General features: G+C 33.9%; 1 protein-coding gene across 9 annotated transcripts in view; it reads left to right on the top strand.

Annotated features, from left to right (window-relative positions):
* Positions 1-22,090, top strand: part of BAZ2B (bromodomain adjacent to zinc finger domain 2B) — a 381,771-nt gene that overhangs the window by 186,707 nt on the left and 172,974 nt on the right. The gene's annotated exons all lie outside the window — the stretch shown is intronic.

Here is a 22,090-nt window from a genome sequence, read left to right as displayed (position 1 = left end):
GCTATTAAGTTTACTTTCTAGTAGGAGAACAGAAGTAAAGAAATAAATATTTTCAAATATTGATAAGGGCTCCAAAGGAGGGGGGAAAGTAAGGAAAATGTGATAGCGTACACTGGGGGCAGGGTAGAATGAAGGGCAAAATACATATAAAAGTTTAGGAAGACCTCCGTGAGGAGGCAGTGCTTGTGTTGAGAAATGAATCACCAGAAGGAGCCAGCCACATGAGGATCTGAGGAACTAGGAATCACAGTGCCAATGGAGCTAGGACACTGTGAGCTTGGGGAATTGAGGTAGACAGATGTCACTGAAACTAGTTAGAACTCTTTCTAATGTGAAGAGAAGCCACTTTATAATGGTTGATTTTATTTCCCCTCATCCCTTGTTTAACTTGAAAATGTACTACATTCAGTTTCCTATTGGAAGCTTTAAGGAGGAATGTCTATTACATTGGTGACATTAAAGCATTGTTGTAAATTCTTTATGTTTTGTATGAATTTATATTTTTGGAGACATTCTACCATCTTATTCCTAAATTAAATACCATTAGTATTGTAGTTAAGAAGTTTCTATCATCTTAAAGAGAAATTCATGGATATTCATTATTCCTTTTGAATTACTTAGGAAGTTTATAAACATGGAAAATATACTGTCCATCTTCTCTTCTTTGAGAGCTTACAGTCTAGTGGAGAAACTGACACACAAACCAGTCATTACATATGTGGAGGATGTCACAATAGAAGTATATGTATAATATTTTTTGAATATAGAAAGGATGGTGTGATCCCTGGAGGTGGGAAAGGCCTCATCAAAAATACTCATTCTATAAAAATGCTCATTCTACAAAGATTTTCATCCTGCTTTTTTAAAAAAATAAACAAATAAATAAATAAGTTTGTTTGTTTATTTTGGCTGCATTGGGTCTTCATTGCTGCTTGTGGGCTTCTCATTTTGGTGGCCTCTCCTGCTGCAGAGCACGGGCTCCAGGTGCTCGGTCCTCGGTAGCTGTGGCTCGCGGGCTCCAGAGCGCAGGCTCAGCAGCCGTGGCACACGGGCCCAGTTGCTCCGAGGCATGTGGGATCCTCCCCGACCAGGGATCAAACCGTGTCCCCTGCATTGGCGGGTGGATTCCCAACCACTGCCTCACCAGGGAAGCCCTCATCCTGCTTTTTGAAGCATACTAGGAGCCAGGTATCAGTATTTGAACAGGGATGTTTATGCTGCAAAAAAATCTTTACAAAGAGTTTATGATTTCCAGCTATATAGCAAAATAAATAAATGGTATTTAACTTATACACTAGAAAGTCAAATTTCTCTTCTAAGTGGAGGGTGAAAAATCGTTATGGTGCTCTTTATTACTGCTGCCCTTTTCCCCTTCTGTTTTCTCTCACCCTTTACCTTCCATTTTTGTAAGTGTACCTGCAGTAGGAAGAAGATAAAATGTTAAAAGTTTTGAAGGAAGTCTTCACAGCAAGTTTCGTTTTTTGTTTTTGTTTTGTTTTGTTTGTTTTTTGAAGGGGGTGTGTCATTGTAAAAAGAGAATTGATTTATTTCTGAGCGGTGATAGCATCTTCTGAGGTCCTCAACTGGGAGCTTAGATCTTTCAGTGGTGAAAGCAGGCGTTCTTTTCTTCTTCCTGATCTTAGGAGGAAAGCTTTTGGTCTTTCACCATTTACTATAATGTTAGCTGTGGGTTTTCCAGAATGCCCTTCTTATGTTGAGAATGTTACCCTATATTACTAGTTTTCTGAGTGTTTTTTTAATATGAAAAATTGGTGGATTTTGTCAAACGTTTTATCTGTGTTGGTTGAGATACTCATGTCATTTTTTCCCCGCTTCGTTCTGGTGTGGTATGTTACATTGATGGATTTTCTTGTATTGAACTATTTATTCTTAAAACTTATTTGCCTTCTCAATTAAGCCTTTCTTACACTCCCAAATTGAATAAAATATCACTGTGCTCCTCTCTAGGATGGAGAGCCGTGACTATCTTTTATTATTTCCTTTAGCTGCTGTTTATAATTTATTTGCTTACATCATTTTTAATATTTTTAAGATCTCTTAAACCTTGTTTATAATAATGCATAGTCTTATGAATCTCTTTAGGAAATATAATCTCTAATCAGTTTTTGTATAACATATAATAAGTTGATTTTCAGTAAAAATGCTATATGTTTGATCAGTACATCAATAAATATAATATCATTTGAATTTAATCTTGATAATTTTTTAATATATAAAGACTTTTTTTCTACTTTGCAACGATAGAAAATGCACTATTTTATTTTATCAATAAATTTATTTATTTATTTATGGCAGTGTTGGGTCTTCGTTGCTGTGCACGGGCTTTCTCTAGTTGTGACAAGTAGGCGCTACTCTTCGTTGCAGTGCGTGGGCTTCTCATTGCGGTGGCTTCTCTTGTTGCGGAGCACGGGCTCTAAGCGTGCGGGCTTCAGTAGTTGTGACATGTGGGCTCAGTAGTTGTGGCTCATGGGCTCTAGAGCGCAGGCTCAGTAGCTGGGGTGCACGGGCTTAGTTTCTCCACGGCATGTGGGGTCTTCCGGACCAGTGATCAAACCCGTGCAAGGGACACAATTTTAATTTATTTTTAATTATATAAGACATACCTTATCAACTTTTAAGCCAGGCACCTCTGAATAAGCACCTGAGGGTCTTTTCTTTTTTTTACTGTGATAAAAATGCATAACATAGAATTTACCACCTTAACCATTTCTGATTGTACAGTTCAATAGTGTTAAGTATATTCACACTGTTTTGCAACCAATCTCAGAACTTTTTCATTTTGCAGAACTGAAACTCTATACACATTAAACAATCCCCATATTCCCTCCCTCTAGCCCTTGGCAACCACCATTCTACGTGCTGTTTCTATGAATTTGATTACTCTAAGTACCTCATATTAGTGGGTTTATAAAATATTTTTTGTTTTGTAACTGGCCTATTTCACTTAGTATTTATAATGTCCTTGAGACATTCAACCATACTGTAGCATGTGTCAGAATTTCCTTCCTTTTTCAATATATATATTGCATTTTATATATATATATATATATATATATATCACATTTTCTTTATCCATTCATCCTCCAGTGGACACAAGTTGCTTCCAACTCTTCACTATGGTGATATCAACATTTTAAAATGACATTTTTATTTCGTTTATTAAGCATAGGTTTAAATGTAACAGTGTTACAACAGTTTAAAAGTTCAAAATTGCTTTCATTTGCTAATGTTTGAAGTTCTTACAGTATCAACAAATACACTGGTTTAGTTTTTTTTTATTTTTTATTTATTTAGTCTGCACTGGGTCTTAGTTGTGGCTCGTGGGATCTTCCTTGTGGCATGCGGAGTTCTTAGTTGCAGCATGCATGCGAGATCTAGTTCCCCACCAGGGATCAAACCCAGACCCCCTGCACCAGGAGCACAAAGTCTTACCCACTGGACCAACAGGGAAGTCCCACACTGGTTTAGTTTTATAATTTTTGTCCTAATTCAGAAAAAGATAACTGCATCCAGTTAGGCTTTTCATTTTAAAGAGAATTATCATTACAGTTTTTCATTTTTACATTGGTTTTTTGAAATAATAAAGACATTTCGAGGTGCTGTATAAGAATTTTTTTTCAATTTATTTTTTATTTTTATTTTTGTCTGCGTTGGGTCTTTGTTGCTGCACACGGGCTTTCTCTAGTTGCAGTGAGCAGGGGCTACTCTTCGTTGCGGTGCGCGGGCTTATTATGGTGGCTTCTCTTGTTGTGGAGCATAGGCTCTAGGAGTGCAGGCTTCAGAAGTTGTGGCATGCGGGCTCAGTAGTTGTGGCTTGCGGGCTTAGTTGCTCCGTGGCATGTGGGATCTTCCCGGAACAGGGCTTGAACCCGTCTCCCCTGCATTGGCAGGAGGGCTCCTAACCCCTGCGCCACCAGGGAAGCCCTGTATAAGAATTTTGATGAGATGAATGCAGTAGGAATTTGGTGAAGATCTTGGGATGATTTTGCTGAATTGTCATTTTATGTCCTTATTGGCTTTCATTTCTTTGTTAATGCACCTCATGCTTCTATTCTTTAACAAATTAAAAAATGTAAAAAAGCATCAAAACCTTCATGGCAACTATGCCAATGTTCATAGGGATTGAGTATCATGAGCATCCTTAACAGTTGTCCCTCATTACCATACGTGATATACATTTAGGGTTCTCAGACTATTCTTTTTTGCGTATTGAGAAAGTTATATTTTCTTTGTTATTAAAAATAGATTTTTAAGCTATTACCTCATTTAAAAATATGAACACTGTGAAACTATGCATGAAACTCTTTGAGAAGTTTTTAACTAACAGTATTCAGTTGTAACCTCTTTGTGGACAAAACTATCTTATTCACATATGTCTGTTCACAGTGTTGGAGTTTAAGCCCTCAAACTTGTTTCCAGTAAGTATTTGTTGGATTGAGTAGGTTTCTAAATGTGTATGTATAGTTATTTACACATGTATTCAGCAAATCTGTATATAATTTTACCCATACTGTGATCTAGTTACCTTCTATTAATTTTTCTTGTCTAAGGCATCATTTTTTTTTTTAACATCTTTATTGGGTTATAATTGCTTTACAATGGTGTGTTAGTTTCTGCTTTATAACAAAGTGAATCAGTTATACATATACATATGTTCCCATATCTCTTCCCTCTTGTGTCTCCCTCCCTCCCACCCTCCCTATCCCACCCCTCCAGGCGGTCACAAAGCACCGAGCCGATATCCCTGTGCCATGCGGCTGCTTCCCACTAGCTATCTACCTTACGTTTGTTAGTGTATATATGTCCATGACTCTCTCTCTCCCTGTCACAGCTCACCCTTCCCCCTCCCCATATCCTCAAGTCCGTTCTCCAGTAGGTCTGTGTCTTTATTCCTGTCTTACCCCTAGGCTCTTCATGACATTTTTTTTCTTACATTCCATATATATGTGTTAGCATACGGTATTTGTTTTTTTCTTTCTGACTTACTTCACTCTGTATGACAGACTCTAGGTCTATCCACCTCATTATAAATAGCTCAATTTCGTTTCTTTTTATGGCTGAGTAATATTCCATTGTATATATGTGCCACATCTTCTTTATCCATTCATCCGATGATGGGCACTTAGGTTGTTTCCATCTCCGGGTTATTGTAAATAGAGCTGCAATGAACATTTTGGTACATGACTCTTTTTGAATTTTGGTTTTCTCAGGGTATATTCCCAGTAGTGAGATTGCTGGGTCATATGGTAGTTCTATTTGTAGTTTTTTAAGGAACCTCCATACTGTTCTCCATAGTGGCTGAACCAATTCACATTCCCACCAGCAGTGCAAGAGTGTTCCCTTTTCTCCACACCCTCTCCAGCATTTATTGTTTCTAGATTTTTTGATGATGGCCCTTCTGACTGGTGTGAGATGATATCTCATTGTAGTTTTGATTTGCATTTCTCTAATGATTAATGATGTTGAGCTAAGGCGCCATTTAAAGAGGGATTAATATATGAGAACTTGGGGACCAAACCAATTATCAAATCATTGTAGTAGCAATAACTCATTTAGACTGTTGCCACACAGATATCCTCAGCATTGTTTAAGGAAGCTACTGGACAACTGCAGTAACTCCAGACCACTTTTTACTGTGGATTTCACTTGGAGAGGTGGGGAGAGAGTTGATTTTATTTTAGTTAAATGTTAATAATGAAAAGAGGATATTCATATCTTTGAAGAGAGCTGAGTTCATTATTATCTGAAGTTGTACTTTTATAAGTAACACTATTTCTAATCTATTTTTTTGGTCTATTTTAAGTATTGTATTGTGATCATTTTTGCATACTGAATATTGGACTTATTAGGAAAACTAGAGAAGGTTTAGTCTTCAAATAAAATAAACATATATTTTAATAAGAAAGGTGTCACCTTGTAGATCGAAGTTTATGAGTGCATAGAAATATTTTTCCCAAAGAATAAAAATTTACCACACTGTAACATGCGTAGTACCTGCCAGTGTAATTATATCTTTGGTTGAGTATAATGTAAATATTAAGTACTGAGAAATTAATAGTAATAAGCTCTGATATGCTGTTTTAATTATTTATTGTAAGCATACTTCATGGAAGAAATAAGGCATTACTAGAAGTTGACTTCCCTCTTTTGTATGTTTGTTAAATTTAAGTAGTTTCCTGAAAAATATTAAAGCTATAACTTAATATAAAAATTATTTTTAGAATACAAATTATTTCAGAATATGATTTAATTGTAATTTAACATTTAGAAAAAAATTGTTTTATTTTGTTTCACACATACCTCTAGAAGCACACTTTATAAATCCTCCATATATTTTTAATCATGACATTGGAATAAATATGAGGTCCTTTTCTTGAAATTATGAGTAATCATTGTATAAAAATAAGTATGAAATATGAATAAAATTTTGATTTGATTGTGGCCTCTCTTTTTAAGAAACTTTCTAAGAATATTTTCTCCTTTAACCAAAGTTTATATCCATTATGTTTTTTAGATTGCACTTTGGGGTTCATTTCCCCTTTGAAATATTGTTAAGCTATGATTTTCTTTGTATGTGGGTTAGTCTATATCAAAAGGCAACTTTTTATTATTTTACATACATTCATTTTACCTCACCAATAAAGTTATGATAAGCTTAAACATGGAAACTATTCTGTTTTGGTTTTCCCTTAGTTCCTAGTAAAAGGTGTTTAATGAGTTAGCTAATGAGTAATGTAGGATCAAAAATGCAGGGTTAGTCCTGAAATTGCTGCTTTTGCCTTTAGTTTTGTGGCAGTTGTGTTTTGGTTGTACCTGTAGGTGAAAATAAACATTTAAATAATTTTTTGGTTGAATTACTTTGTATTTCTCAACTTTTCATATGTACGCAAAATGTTAAATCTTCAATCAGTCAGGATTAAGACTGTTTCAAAAGATTGCCTCTACAACTTCAAGTTTATTCAGAAATTAATATGATGTGTTATTATAAAACTGAAAAGAATCTTAAAATCATATTATGTTCAGTACTCTCCTTTTAGAAAACCAAACCTTAGAGTGATTGGCTGGATGTTACACAGTTTATGGCAGAGACTCCAGCATCAGTAGCTACTTCCTAATCCAGTTCTTTTTCTGAAAATTAGATGATTTTATTTCTTTTTAATGTATTATATATTTCTTTCATATTATTTTAGAAAGATGATCACATTTCAGGTCTATCTCTGTTAATAGTATCACTATTTCCCACATCAATATATGAATGCTGTTATCATTTTGCATTACTCTCCTTCCTCTGGCTCTAGATAATCCAAACTTAAAAGTGGCTGTGTTCTAGCTTCAGTATTTTTTGCATTCTTTGTCTTCCTGTCATTCCTGCCACCACCCTATTTAGGTCATGTTTAGATTGCTCTATTGGTTTACTTACTAGCTTCTCTGTCTCCAGGATTATGTCTCCTCTTCTTACTGCTTATGGTTAACATTGCCATATTAACATATCTGAAATCATGATTTCTTTTTCCGTGTCTTTGTTTATAATATTCCTTTTTTTTGTGAAGATTCTTTTTCTGCCTCTGCATATATATTCAAATGCTGTACATCCTTCAAGACCCAATTCAAATCTCATTTCCTTTTCAGGACTAGCCATATCTACCCAAAGGGAGTACCCTTTGAAAATTTAGGGTCAGTTAGTATCTGTAATCATCTGACGTCTAGTCTCATGGTATCCTATTATCATAGCGTGCTAGAGCAGGAAGAGACTTTAGATATCACTTATTCTAGTCACCTCACTTTACAGGTGAGTAAGTGGTTTTTCTAGATAAATGACTAAGTACTTGGAGGGTTCAGAGCAAAGATGTATTTAGACTTGTCTCCTAACCTGTAATCCATAATTTCTTCTCGTGTAACACACTTCCGCTCACTGTAAAATACCTTGTCTTTTTATATAGTTTTTCATGAGTACGTTTATTATTTCCTCTACTTGAGGCCGAGAATCTTGTTGTAAACTTTTTATACTCCCCTTAATGTTTTGCACAGAGTAGGTCTTAATTCATTATTTACTTTGTAGAGAAGCAATATTTTAAGTAAGGTTATTTCCATTTTTATAAATATTGATGATTAAGTATTATACTGCTTTTTTTTTTTTGACTGCACCATGTGGCATGCGGGATCTTAGTTACCCGACCAGGGATCGAACCCATGCCCCCTGCAGTGGAAGCACGGAGTCTTAACCGCTGGACCGCCAGGGAAGTCCCTATACTGCTTTTGTTTAAAAGGAATGGAAGAAGAATTTTTAATAGTTTTTGGCAGTTTGCATCTATTTCCACTAAAAAATAGTAGGAAACAACAAAATATAATTGAAAAATTTTCTCTTTCATTGCTAAGTAAATGGGTTTCACTTGTTTACAATGTAAAGAACACAGATTCGAGTGCAAAACTAAATTTTATCAACATTTCTTCATTGCTTTAATGTTCTCAGTTTTTAAGGATATAAAATGTTTTATATGAAATAATTTTAGAGTAGATTATATTAAATGGAAACATGATATAGTTCTGTTGTCTTAGTTGAAAACTACCTAGTAGAGTCTTTTCAGGTTTTAAAGTTTTATGAATATATCTGATTGAAAGCAAGTAAGTAAAGCAACAAGAATTATAGCAAATATATGCACTTTAAAATTCCTTTACAATTCAGCATGAATAAAAATGGTACATTAGAGGGTAGTTTAAATACCTATCAGATGAATAAAGCATGGGCTTCATGCTTATAGTTGGGGATATATGTATCTTCTGCATTAGATGTATTACAGAGGTGATGTCAAGGTGAAAGCAAGCTTGCAGAATGGTTGGAAATCATTGATATTCTGACTTGGAGGCTGTAAATGGCTCAGTGGCAGATGGAGTCTTTGTCAAGGAAGAAAAATGGCAGCTTTGGAGCATCATAGATGTTTTGCTAGCAGCTCAGCACACAGTCTGTGACCTTCTAGACTCCTTCTAGGAGTCTTTCTTATGCTCTAATAAATTGTCCTCAGCTTTTATTCACCTAACATAGTTAAACAGTACTCATCATATTTCAGTACAAATTGAGGTGTTTTCGTTACAGAGAAATAGAAATATGTTTTATTATCTAGTTTTTAAAGAAGTAAGCTTTTAAGGGAACAGGAATTTCTTGGAATCAGAAATATTTCTCAGTTAGTTTGCAAGGGTAAAAACAATAGAGTTTAACTGAAAAAGTATATATTTAGAATTACAGAATATTAAAGCTAGAAAATATGTTAAAAATCCTAGACAAACTTTCTCATTTTACAGATGAAGGAACTGAGTCTCATAGACTGTGATTCAACCAAGGTCATTAAACTAGTTCATGAAAAACGTTAGGTGACTCTTAGATTATGACTTGTTATACATATAAAATAGCTTTAGTTATGAAGGTAAAAGAAACTAGTCTCTTTGAATAAAACTTAGAATACTACAGGGTATACCTACTTATTCATGACCACTGCATAATGAGCATACATAATTTTAGAGACTTTTATTTACTATTTAATTGCACATATTTTTATTGGAAAGACTTCAAGTTTATCATTTTAATCATTGCTAGATTGCTGTACAGAAAAATTTTTGTTGAATGAAGAGTTTATACCTGGGTCAAATATGTATCTTGTGTTGATTTATTTGTGTATTTTTAAAGGTTCTTTCTTTTAGAGATAGCATTTCATATTAAAATATTTGAGGGTTTTGTAGATTTTTGTACTGAAATGTTTTGAATGAAATATTGTTGCATGTATCAGTGAGAAATCCAGTTTTTAGAGGAATCCAGCTTTTAGAGGTCTCCATGAGAGTGTACTACCATGTGGAGTATATTCAAGTGGACAGCTGACTTATACTGAAGAGTAGTAAGTCATGGCCAAAATTAAAAGTGGAAGCATTACACACGTAAAACCTACTAAAGCATTTGACAGTTGCTAAAGTTATACAAAGGAATCTCTGTACATCATGGAAGAAAACTACCCTTTGTTCTAGAAGGTCAAGGTTGCTGTACAAATTGCTTCAATTTGTAGTCTTTCTTAAGCCAGTGTCTAAAGAAGTAAACTTAAAGAGAAATTTAACAACAATTATTCAAAATAATGTCCATGCATTTTCTAAAGATAAAATTATACAATTAGGGCTTTCCTCGTGGCGCAGTGGTTGTGAGTTCGCCTGCCGATGTAGGGGACACGGGTTCATGCCCCGGTCCCAGAAGATCCCACATGCTGCGGAGTGGCTGGGCCCGTGAGCCATGGCCACTGAGCCTGCGCGTCCGGAGCCTGTGCTCCGCAAGGGAGAGGCCACAACAGTGAGAGGCCTACGTACCGCAATAAATAAATAATACAATTAATTGTTTTTGATTAGGAGAAAAATTTGAAAGGTCCCCAAATCTTGAAGTAAGTTTTTTTTCTTTTGGGTTTTTGTTTTTAAGGATAAAACTGGTTAGACCTTTTAGATAGAAAGTGGGCATAAAAAATATTAACCATAACATCATAAAGAATACTATTCCTATTAATGGATATGTTGATATGTAGCTATTCACCTATAATCTACTTTGATATGAAGTAAATACACTCAGATAGAGGTTAAATGATGGTTACTAAATTATTCAATAACTAATTATTGGGTGCCTAGTACATGCAAATGCTGAGGATAAGGCAGTGAACAAAACAGACTGTGCACACGTGGGGCTAACAGTCAATGAGCGAAAGAGATAACAGTTAATAAACTAATATTTACTATATTAGATGGCAATCAACACTATGAAAAAAGATAAAGCAAATTAAGAGTCATGAGTGTCAGGGTTGTGAAGTTAGTATTTGTTATAGGGTGGTTGGTGAAGCCCCTCCTAAGAAGATGACAGTTTAACAGAGATCTTAGGAAAGTGAAGGAGCAAGTCATGCATATATCTGGGTGATGACTCTTCCAAAGAAAACAGCCGGTGCCAAGACACTGAGGAAGATTGTACTTGGCATATTCCGGTAACAATAAGGAAACCAGTGTGTCTGGAGTGCTGTGAGTAATGAAAGGGAGTAATAAATGAAGCTAGAGAGATTTCACATAGACCTACATTTAAGAATTAAGTTTTTTTAAAAAAAGAGAATATTGAAAAAAATTATGCTGTAAGCTTAACTAAAGCTCATATTGTTGCTAAACCAGTTATCCCCAAAATAGTTTTGCTAGAGCCTTAGTTGTGTAGAGTGAGAATTGCTTGATAAAAAGATTCCATGGTCAAGTAAGTTTGGAAAACCTAGGATTAATGTTAAACAAAGGTAAACAGGTTTTGTTTTGTTTAACAACTGTTTAGGCACATCTTTTAATGTGCTAACATGTTTTGTGAATCTCCAATCTTTGACCCTTCCTTCAAAGAACCGCTTAAGAGGGGCTAGTGTTTTTCAATGCTTTGGTAAATGCTGTATTATATAATCCTACAGATTAACTATTGGTTACTAAAAGGATTTTCCACAATTGCTGTTTCATAACCTCTATGCTCCTTAAGCCAACATTTCTCTCTGCCTCCTTTTTCAGTAAAGACAACATTTCTTTATTGTTTTCCTAAGTAATTCTCAAATCCATCCTTTTTTCTCTATTCGTGATGCCTAAATCTTTATGTAGGTTTGCATCATGCCTCACCTGGGCTATCACAGTAGCCTCCTAACTGGTGGCTCTGCCTCTAGTCTTGCTGTGTCCAGATTCAGCGTCCTCTTCAGTGACCATTTAAATGGCATCACAAATCTAACTTGATTATTCACCTACTTAAAATCCTTTACTAGCTTCCCATCACTACAGAATAAAATTGAATCTCATTTACAGGGCACATGATATCTTCTACAATCTGTCTCCTATCTACATCTAAAATTTTGCCTAAATTTCCCATACTTAGTATTCCCCAACTTTGAAACCATTTATACTTCCTTAAAGCAGGCAGTGGGTTTATAGTCTTTTTGCCTTTGTTCAGTGCTATTATTTCTTCCTGACATAGCTTTCCCTCTGTGAGTAGCCTAATTTCTCCATTCTTAAAGACTTAGAGCAGACATACTCTTCTTGAAGAATACTCTCAAGTTCTTCCTGTCTAAGTCAGGTACACTGATGTACAATTCTGCCAAAGCACTTAAAACAATGAAGTAAAACTATGTGTTTTCTCCATTCTCTGTATCCTGTACCTTGTATCTGTATCTTAAGTGCTTCATACTTTAAGTAGATACCCAATAAATATGGCAAATAACTCTACCAAGTAGTTGAAGACTTTCTTATAAACAGATCTATCAGTTCCCCTTTTTTCCAGTTCAAGATCTGTTTGGATTATAGACATAAATGTAAAACATAAAACTGTAAAACTTTTAGAAGAAAACATAAGGGAAAATCTGTAAGTCCTAACTTGGTGAAGCGTTCTTATATTGATACCTGACACAAAAAACCACAACCCTTGAAAGTAAAAAAATCAGTAAATTGGACTTTACAAAAATTAAAACTGTTTGCTTTGTAAAATACCCTGTTATGATGGTGAAGAAACAAGCTATATACTAGGAGAAAATATGGAAAACCACATATCTGACAAAGGACTCATATCTAGGATATATAAAAACTCTCAAAACTCAACAGTAAAAATGCCAACAGTCTAATTAGAAAACTCGGTAACATTTCACTGAAGTAGCATTTCACTGAAGAGGATATCCAGATGTCAAACGAGCACATGAAAAGATGTTCAAAATCATTAGCCATCAGAGAAATACAAAAATGAACTATCACTAGTCACCTATCAGAACAGCTAAAACAAAAATTAGTGACAATATCTACCACTGGCAAGAATGTGGAGAAATTGAGCTCTTATACATTGCCATTGGGAATGTAAAATGGTACAACCACTCTGGAAAAGAGTTTGGTAGTTTCTTAAAAAAACAAGAAAACAACTAAACATATGTGAAATACATGACCCAGCAAATGCACTCCTGGTCATTTATCCCAGCAAAATGACTGTACATGGTTGTTTATAGCAGCTTTATTTGTAATAGCCAAAACTGGAAACTATCAAAATGTCTTACAATAAGTGAATGGCTAAACACGGTATGGTGTGTCCATATCATGCAATACTACTCAGCAATACAAAGGTATCAACTATTGATACACAGATCTCAAGGACATCAGGCTCAGTGAGAAAAGTCAATCTCAAAAGGTCACTCAATAATTCCATTTATGTAAAGACAAAATTATAGAGACTGAGAACAAATTTGTGGTACCAGGGGTTAGGGATGGTAGAGGAGAGCGGGGTTTGGGTGTGACTGTAAAGGAGTAGCATGAGAAAGATCCTTGTGGTGATGGAATAGATCTGTATCTTGTTTGCAGTGCTGTTTACATGAATCTAGATCTGTGGTAAGATGACATAGAACTATATGTATACATTGTAGTTAGTTTCCTGGTTTTGATATTGCACTATAGTTATATAAGGTGTAACCATTAGTGGGACCTGAGTGATGAGTACATGCAATCTCACTATACTATTTTTGCAACTTTCTGTAAATATATAGTTATTTCAAATTAAAAAGTTACAAAATTGTCTTTTTTTCTTCTACCTTCCCACCCATCTCTGAGAAAAAAAAAATTGTTTTACCTTGCACCTCCATGTTTATTGCAGCATTACTTAACAATAGCTAAGACGTAGAAAAAACCTGAGTCCACGGATGGATAAGTGGATAAAGAAAATGTGTTATATATTTATACAATGGAATATTACTCAGCCATAAAAAGAAGGAAATTCTGCCATTTGTAGCAACGTGGATGGACCTTGAGGGCATTTTGCTACATGAAGTAAGACAGAGAAAGACAAATACTGTATGATCTCATTTATATGTGGAATCTAAAAACAAAAACAAAAAAAATTACCCAAACTCATAGTTAATAGAGAACAGATTGGTGGTTGCCAGAGGTGGGGGGGGTGGGTGAAATCGGTGAGGGTTTTCAAAAAGTACAAACTTCCAGTTATAAAATAAATCAGTCCTGGTAAAAACAAACAAAAAATGTTTTGCCTCCTTACCAAACCTAAGAGTTTATTCATGCTTTTTGATTTTTATCCTTTTCTGTGTCCTCCAGAGACTTGTTTCATTGATTATTCATAAGACATATCCAGCTTCTCCTTACTTGACTGATTTATTTCAGATTGTCCTATCTTAAATGATAAATAGAAGTAAACAAACCAACAAAACCTTTACTTCCCATAAGTGGTTGTATTTGTATATTAAAGATATATATATCCATGTTAACATGTGTAGCTCTAGTTCATTTATTTTAATTGCTATATATTTCATTATAAAAACACACCACAATCTTTTATTTATTTTCTAGTATTTCACTATGCAAATAATGCTGTAGTTTACATTTTTGTATATGACTTTATGCATATGTATGAGAGTTTTTCTGGGTTACATACCCAGAAGTAGAATTTCTGTGATATTGACTACATACAGCTTTGATTTTACTAAGTATTGCTTAATTTCTTTCTGCAGTGGTTATATGAGTTTACACCATAAGTGCATAAGAGATTTCCTGGTCTACATTTTTCCCAACTTTTGGATTTTCCTTAATTTTTGCCTTCCTACCCCATCTATGTAGAATCTGCTATGAAGTTCAATAGATTTTACATCTATAATTTAATTTTTTGTTTCTTGCTCTACTTTGACCAGTCAACAAGTAAAAAAAGAATTGATTCATCTTATCTTTCATATTCATATTTATCTCCGTATTTCTGACTCAACTGCCACAATCTTAGTTCAGACCCTTTCCTCTTGCCTAATCTTTTGCAACAGGCTGAATATTGTAATATCCCTCTTGGAAATCGCTTTCTGCTCCAATTCATCCTACTTAAAACGGCTAGATCAATATTTCTAATGCAAGTAGTTTATCACTGTTTGCAGTGTTGAATAAATTTAACACTTAAAGTGATGTTCAAGGTTGTCTCTAATAAGGTCCTAAACTAGCTTTTCAGCCACATCTCCCACTATTTTCTATATATGCCTTATATACTAGCTAGACTAGATTACATTCACTTATTGATTGATTAATGCATTCAAACAGTAGATACTGAAAGCTTTTATTAGGCTATACAAGTGTATTAACACTTGAGTTTTGTAAGTGCTACTACTATAAAAATTAATAACTCATGCTTCTTGTTATTGGGGGACTTGCAAGCTACCTCAAGCTATTCTTTGAGCATGCCCAATACTTTTCAGCCTCTACCCTCAGCATATTGTTTTCCCTCCACTTAGTATACCGTTTTCCCTAGTTCCTCTGCCTAGCCATCTTTGCCTTTCAGAAAAATCCTATATACTTTTCAAGGCCTACTTAAGATGTTAGCTTTGCATGAAGTCTTTTCTGATATCCACAGTTAACTTTGCTCCTATAGTACTATATTTCTGTTGCTTTCATGGCACATACTGTATTTCATGTATTTGTCTTAGCCTTCCACGGTGATAAGTACTTTGCCTATTCATCTGTATTGCCCATATAGCATATAACATAATGTCTTATATAAGGTAGGCAAACTGTTAACTAAAATAATTTAATTGAAGATAACATATTAGTTAAATCCAAGTTCACCAATTAGACCTATTTGGGGAAAGCTCAATTTGAATTAGAAAAAAAATGCTTAATTATGTAATTTTATCTTGTGTTCTTACTTTAAAACAGTATAGAAAAACTAAATTATGGGTGGGTTTCTATTTAGTGATCTTTACAACTTGCTTTGATGAATAGTAAACTTTATCTGTGATCAGTATAACAGTTGTTCAGTTCACTTTTAGACTCTTAAGTTCAAATTCCCTTAAATCAGGTTTTCAAACTGTACTCTGAGGAATCGTATGAGTTGGTTCTGTTGAGATGTGTTGGCTACTGCTGGGTGCTTCCTCTGCCCCAATGAGCAGCCCTTTATTTCTTTTTTACTATACAGGGCTTCTTCACAGGATTTTATTTAAAAAAGAATTCTTTTGTTGAAGTAGTTTAAAATAATTGCTAAGACTGTGTAATACTTCAATTTTATCCATTTATTTAATATTTTCTAAGATCTTACAAAAATACATTATTCCCACCTTATTTTTTTGTATTACTACAAATTTAAAATCTGTAGTCCATGTGAATATGAAACTTCAGATAATTAAGCAAATAGTAGGTAATGGGCTTTGAACGTGACAAATAGTTTATTCTCCGAGTATTCTGCATTTTAATATGGATTTTTGAGGAGTTATTAGAATATCAGGAGTTACTGGAATTGATATACAAATTGTTAGGTAGGCTAAGGAATTCTCTAGATCATGGCTTCTTAAAATTTAATGTGCATAAGATTCTGATTCATTTGGTCTGGGCTAGTGCTTGAGATTCTTTATTTCTAACAAGTAGTTTCAGCGTTGCTGGTCTGTGGACTACAGTTTGAGTAGCAAGGAGCTTGATAACCTTCCAAAGCCTATCACCACATTTTATTAGGATTTCATCCTTTGCCTTAGTGAAAGTAGGTTTTCAGTATTGCCATAGACATTTTTTTAGCTGTCTGTTTCTCTACAGTCAGATTTATAATTTGCCATTTTAACAGAAATATCTGGGGTTTTAGGGAAATACTTTGTGTGTGGATTAATGATTGCCCTGTGATTATGTAGTTCTTTGTTTAAAATTATCCTTCACTATTTTTAAAATAGTTAGCCTTGAGAACTATTAGACTGTCAGTGCCAACTTTCAGAGAATTTAAGTTTGATAAGGAATGTCTTGTTTGGTTTACTTTTCCAATAAAACTGTAATATTTATTGACTTGTTATTTTTCAGGATATTGTTTGAGGTTAGATATTAAGTTGTTATGAAAATAAAAATAGGAAACAGTTTTGTTTGGCTGAAGTTGTTTTAGCTGGTATACGTACTGCTTTTAAAAAAAACTATTATAATCATGAATTAGTAGCAGTTGTATACCACAGCAGGCTAGGCTGTTAATTTTATCTGTAGTACACGTGAACTGAAAACTTAATTTGTGTAAACGGACAACCAATAGGACAGATAGTCATTTAGTTAAATAGCTTATACTCAAAAAGATATAAATCAGTTCTGAGGGACATTAATGCTTTTCTTTAAGACATATATATCAAATATTTTCATAGCCTTTTGGGCTTTTATAGAAAATTATAATAACTAAATCGTAAATTTAAGTCATAAATCTTTAAGGAAATTCTCAAAATTGCTTAATTTTGATAAATGGAAATTAGTGATTAACTTTGTAGACCAGAACAGCAGAGCATTTTGGGGGGAAAAGTTATGATTTTTATCTAAAAACATGATTATTATATCAGCCTTACATTATTTCACTTACTAATTGTCAGTAGTGAGAACTGCTGGAAGAATTACATTATTACAAAAGTGACTTTAAAATATATTATTATTTTCTTATTTCTTAAGTAAGAACTAATATTTCTATAAAAGTTTTTATATGGAATTTATGTCAAATGTTGATAAAAGTTTTCTTCAAACCTGATTCAACAATTTTGTATAGAAATAAACCTCCTTTGTTTCTTCTGGTAGCATCTATTGATTTTTTTTTTCCCAAAGATACATTAATAGTGCTGATAGAAGCAGAACAATTGGAATTTACATTAAAAATAAATGTGATGAATAAAAAGCAGTACTCTATATAATAATGTTATAGTCTTGATTTTTCTTTACCAAAGTTCCAAAATCTAAAGGACAAAAATACTGACAAGGTCAAGAAAAAATGAAAGAAAGAACAAACGGTGCAAAAAGAAAATGACACTGGGGTCTTGGTTTAATACATATGTATTCCAGGTTGATGGTTGATTTCATTAGCAAATCTCATTGTTATGCAATGTCTGTTCTTCTGCAGCAAAATGAATATTGTATTTTTACAGGCTCTGTGTGTATCTATTATGTTACAATAAATGAAAAAATATATATGTGTAGCTTTCTTTGGTTTACTCTTTTCAGTTTGTCTTTTAGGAAAAGAAAGAAAATTGAATTATATTCTTTCTTTTGTTATTAAATTTATTCAAAGCTTTCCAATTTATATTATAGATATATTTCCTACTTTTGTTCCCTGAAACAAACAATTGTAAGGTGGTTAATAATGTAACCATTTAAATTATCCTATAACTTTTTACATGAATAGACTATAATCTTGATTGATTTAAGCTGATAATTAATATGGGGTTAACCATAAGCTTTCTAACATATTTTTAAATGTTAGGATGGGTTTTCTTATCGCAAGAAGAATGTTAAGCAAGTGTACATATTATGCCAAATGTAAATACTACTACCTTTTGCAATAGCAAAAATTGTATGTTGAGATTACTATAGTTAGATTTCAATTTTCATAAAATAGGAAATTCAGAAATAACAAATTTCAGTGGCTCCACATTGGAAGAGTTCATTTAATCAGGTAAAAGACTGCATGACTCTTAGGGTTATGTATATGAATTCAAATGTGGATCAAACTGTACTGGACACAATTGTCATTTAATTTTAGTTATTTGGAGGTCTGACAATAATTTACAAAATCTAGTTGGCTTTTGGTAGTGTTATCAAAAGTTGTCACAACTAAAATTCTTTTGATAAGCTCGAAAATAGAAAAGCCCAAGATTTGATTTAATATAGGTTGATTGTATATCATTTAGAAATTATCTATATAATAAAAATTGGGGACTTCCCTGGTGGCACAGTGGTTAAGAATCCGCCTGCCAATGCAGGGGACATGGGTTCGAGCCCTGGTCCAGGAAGATTCCACTTGCCGTGGAGCAACTAAGCCTGTGCGCCACAACTACTGAGCCTGCGCTCTAGAGCCCACGAGCCACAACTACTGAGCCCACATGCTGAAACCACTGAAGCCCGCACCTAGAGCCCATACTCCGCAACAAGAGAAGCCACCACAATGAGAAGCCCGCACACTGCAACGAAGAGTAGCACCCACTTGCTGCAACTAGAGAAAGCCGGCGCGCAGCAACGAAGACCCAACACAGCCAAAAATAAAGAAATTAAAATAAAAATTGGCCTTCTGGTTCACTTGATGCAATCATAATAAGTAACTTGTTTATGTTGGACAAACATGAGCTGTTATAAATATGTACAGCAGTTTATTAATGCACCATCTTAAGTTAATTTGTACTTATAATGTTTACATTTTATTGTTCACGATGGGTAATACAAAATAAGAAATTTCAAAATCTAGTAAGGGAGATCCCTAAAATAATTAGAGAGTAATATAGAGCTAAATCATGTGCAGAAAGAAGGTTTTCTGGGCTCAAATAGTTAGGCTCTGAGTGAGGAGCCTCCTGAAAGTGATGAGATCTAAGCTGATAGTGTGGTAAGGAAGAAATGGGAAACAATATAAACAAACTGGTAGGTAAGAGAACATAACCTTGGCATCTTTGGGAGACAGCGAAGAGACCAACACAACTGTAATGGAATATATTTGCTACTACTTACTTATTTTACCCCACATAAAAATTAGATTGTAGCGTTGTTAAATTTTAGTATTATTCAGTCCAGATGTATGGTGTGTTGAGGTGCTACTATTGTGGACCTTGTTTTATCTTGTATAATAAAATGGGAAATAGGAAATTGCTTTTATATTAATTTTACTGTCTTTCTCCCCCACCAATAATATGAAAAGTAAATGCTGCAAAAATATGCCAAGATTCATGCTCTAAAATAAATTGAAATTGGTGCAGACTGTCTGAGAAGGTAGGAATCTAGAAACTCTAATAAGTCAGATTTCTCTACCGTAGTTACAAATACCAAACTGAGGAGGAATGTAAATCATCAGAGATTGGGCTCCCAGGCTGTTGAACTGAGTAGGATCATGGAAGGTCAACAAAGAGGGAGAGAGGAACTGTTTTAAGTTAAAAAGAGAGATCCCTCTTAAGTGTCTGGACCTATCCTACCAATGTCTTCTCCTTGATCTGGAACCACAGTTATCACTTGCATGTCCATTTTATTTACTCATCCAGCAGAAGAATCTGCATTTAGAAAATGAAATATGAACTTGGAATATGAAAATGGACTGTGAATTTAACAAAAGATGCTGGGGATTGTTAGTGTTTGTTTAAAGATCCCAATTAGATACATAGCTTCCTAGCAAGTTGGCTCATTTTCTGGGTAACCTTTCATCATATTATGATACCAACTTGCCCCGAAGAAAGGTTGAAAGGAATTCCGTATGAAATTTGTTATTTAATCTCTGTAAAGATGTTGTTGAGAAAATTATTTTTTTGTCCAGGGTTGCATTATTGAAAAGTATGAAGATATTTCTCTCAGTTCTAAGTACTAGGGAAAGCTTTGGTGCTTATTTGTAAAATGCAGCTTATACAAAATGAGAATTTTATAATTTGATCTTGTTTCCCACTTTACTTTGATTGCTAGGAAGCTCAGAGCTGAACCACTCACGTCTTAGAGTTGTGCAAGGCCTTATGACAGGCGTTTCTATGTTCCAGCTTTACTTTGTGTTTCATCTTCTTGCTTCCCTTTATTCATATTAATTTACATTTTGAAAGCATTCTGTTTTACTAATCATATGTCCATAAGTCACCTTAAGTTATTTTGAAATAAGATGGGATATAAATAACTATGGAAAGCTTCTTTATTGTCAGCAGAATGTAAGCAAATAAATGTAGGAGCCTCTCTTCCTTCTCCTGTCCCCTTTCCTGTCTTTCATTTTCATTTTGCATGAATTCTTTAAGTCATGGAGGGCTAATCTCCTCTGTGGTTCTTAGACCTGCCAGGGGCAAGGGAATCATTTCTGGAGGTTTTTCCCTGTACAGAACTGCCAGGTATAGTTTGTTGTGCTAAGCGTGCTTTACGCAAGAGTGCCTGACTGCGAGAACAAGTTAGAGCTGAAATATATCTAGAGGAGGAAAAGGTTTCCTTTTCTCACATGTTAGCTCAGAGGGGGTCTTTTTCTAACTCAGAGGGTATCATATTTACCCTGGTTTTCATCCTTGCCCTTTCAACCGAATTGTAAACTCTTACCCTGAAATTTGCTGACATTTGATAAAAGCTACCTTGAATGAAACAAAATTTCAAATTTATTTTCTTTACTTCTCTATTTTAATTTCATTATCCTTAGTTTTCTTTACTTCTCTATTTTAATTTCATTATCCTTAGTTTCCATATGGGAAACTAAGATACTCATGGCTCTTTGAAATAATTGAAATAATAGTTTTCTAATTTAAAATTTTGTTTTGTTTCCATATATGAATTACATAGTCAAAGCTACCTATTTGGTAGGAATTATATCTTAAATTATCTATAAAGGAAGTAAGGGCTGTGTCTTGCATTCCAAGTAACTATAGGATATTTGAATTATTTAATTGGACCAAGAAATTCAGCTGAAACTTTTAGTAATAGTTTTCTGAAAATTTGCTATTTCATGCATCATCATAGTAAAGATGGTGGTTAGCAACTTGCATTAATGTTGCTCAGTATTAAATATGTACTCCTTTCAAATGATACATATTAAATGTTTGTAACATAATCTGTTCGATATTTTGTATTCTTGGCACAGTCTTGTCTACTTAGGTGTTCTTTTTGTTGTCAGTGATTTTATTGTCACTTTGTTTTGTTTTCTGTTGCAATACATTAGAGTTTTATTTTGCAGAGTAAATATACACCTGATTTAAGTTATATAATTTAATGCCTTGATTATATTGCTGTAAAAAGGTCATTAAGAGCTCTTTGCATTAAAATTAAAGCATGCTGTGTTCATAATAGTTAGGACAGATGCTGGGCCTTAGAATATATAGAATTTTAAAGATAAATGAAATTTTGTAGATTAAAAAAGTCTCCTAAATATTTTTAAATTAGTGAATTTATCATATTGACAGAGTGTGTGTTTGTTTTATATCCTTAGTTAGTTTAAATCAATCTTCATTCAACTATACTAGAAATTTCAGAGTGAAAAAACAGCAATTTGGAGGAAAAACTAAGGACAGAGAAATTTAATTTTCAAGCTAACAATATGTATTTTTAAATGCTCAAGTTAAATATTTTATGTTTTGTTTTCTTTTTGAAATATGAATTT

The sequence above is a fragment of the Leucopleurus acutus genome (assembly GCF_964270905.1).
Source record: "Leucopleurus acutus genome assembly, chromosome: 6".
NCBI classification, from domain to species: domain Eukaryota; kingdom Metazoa; phylum Chordata; class Mammalia; order Artiodactyla; family Delphinidae; genus Leucopleurus; species Leucopleurus acutus.
The sequence above is the reverse complement of the archived record's forward strand: the minus strand, read 5'-3'. Positions and strand labels throughout refer to the sequence as shown.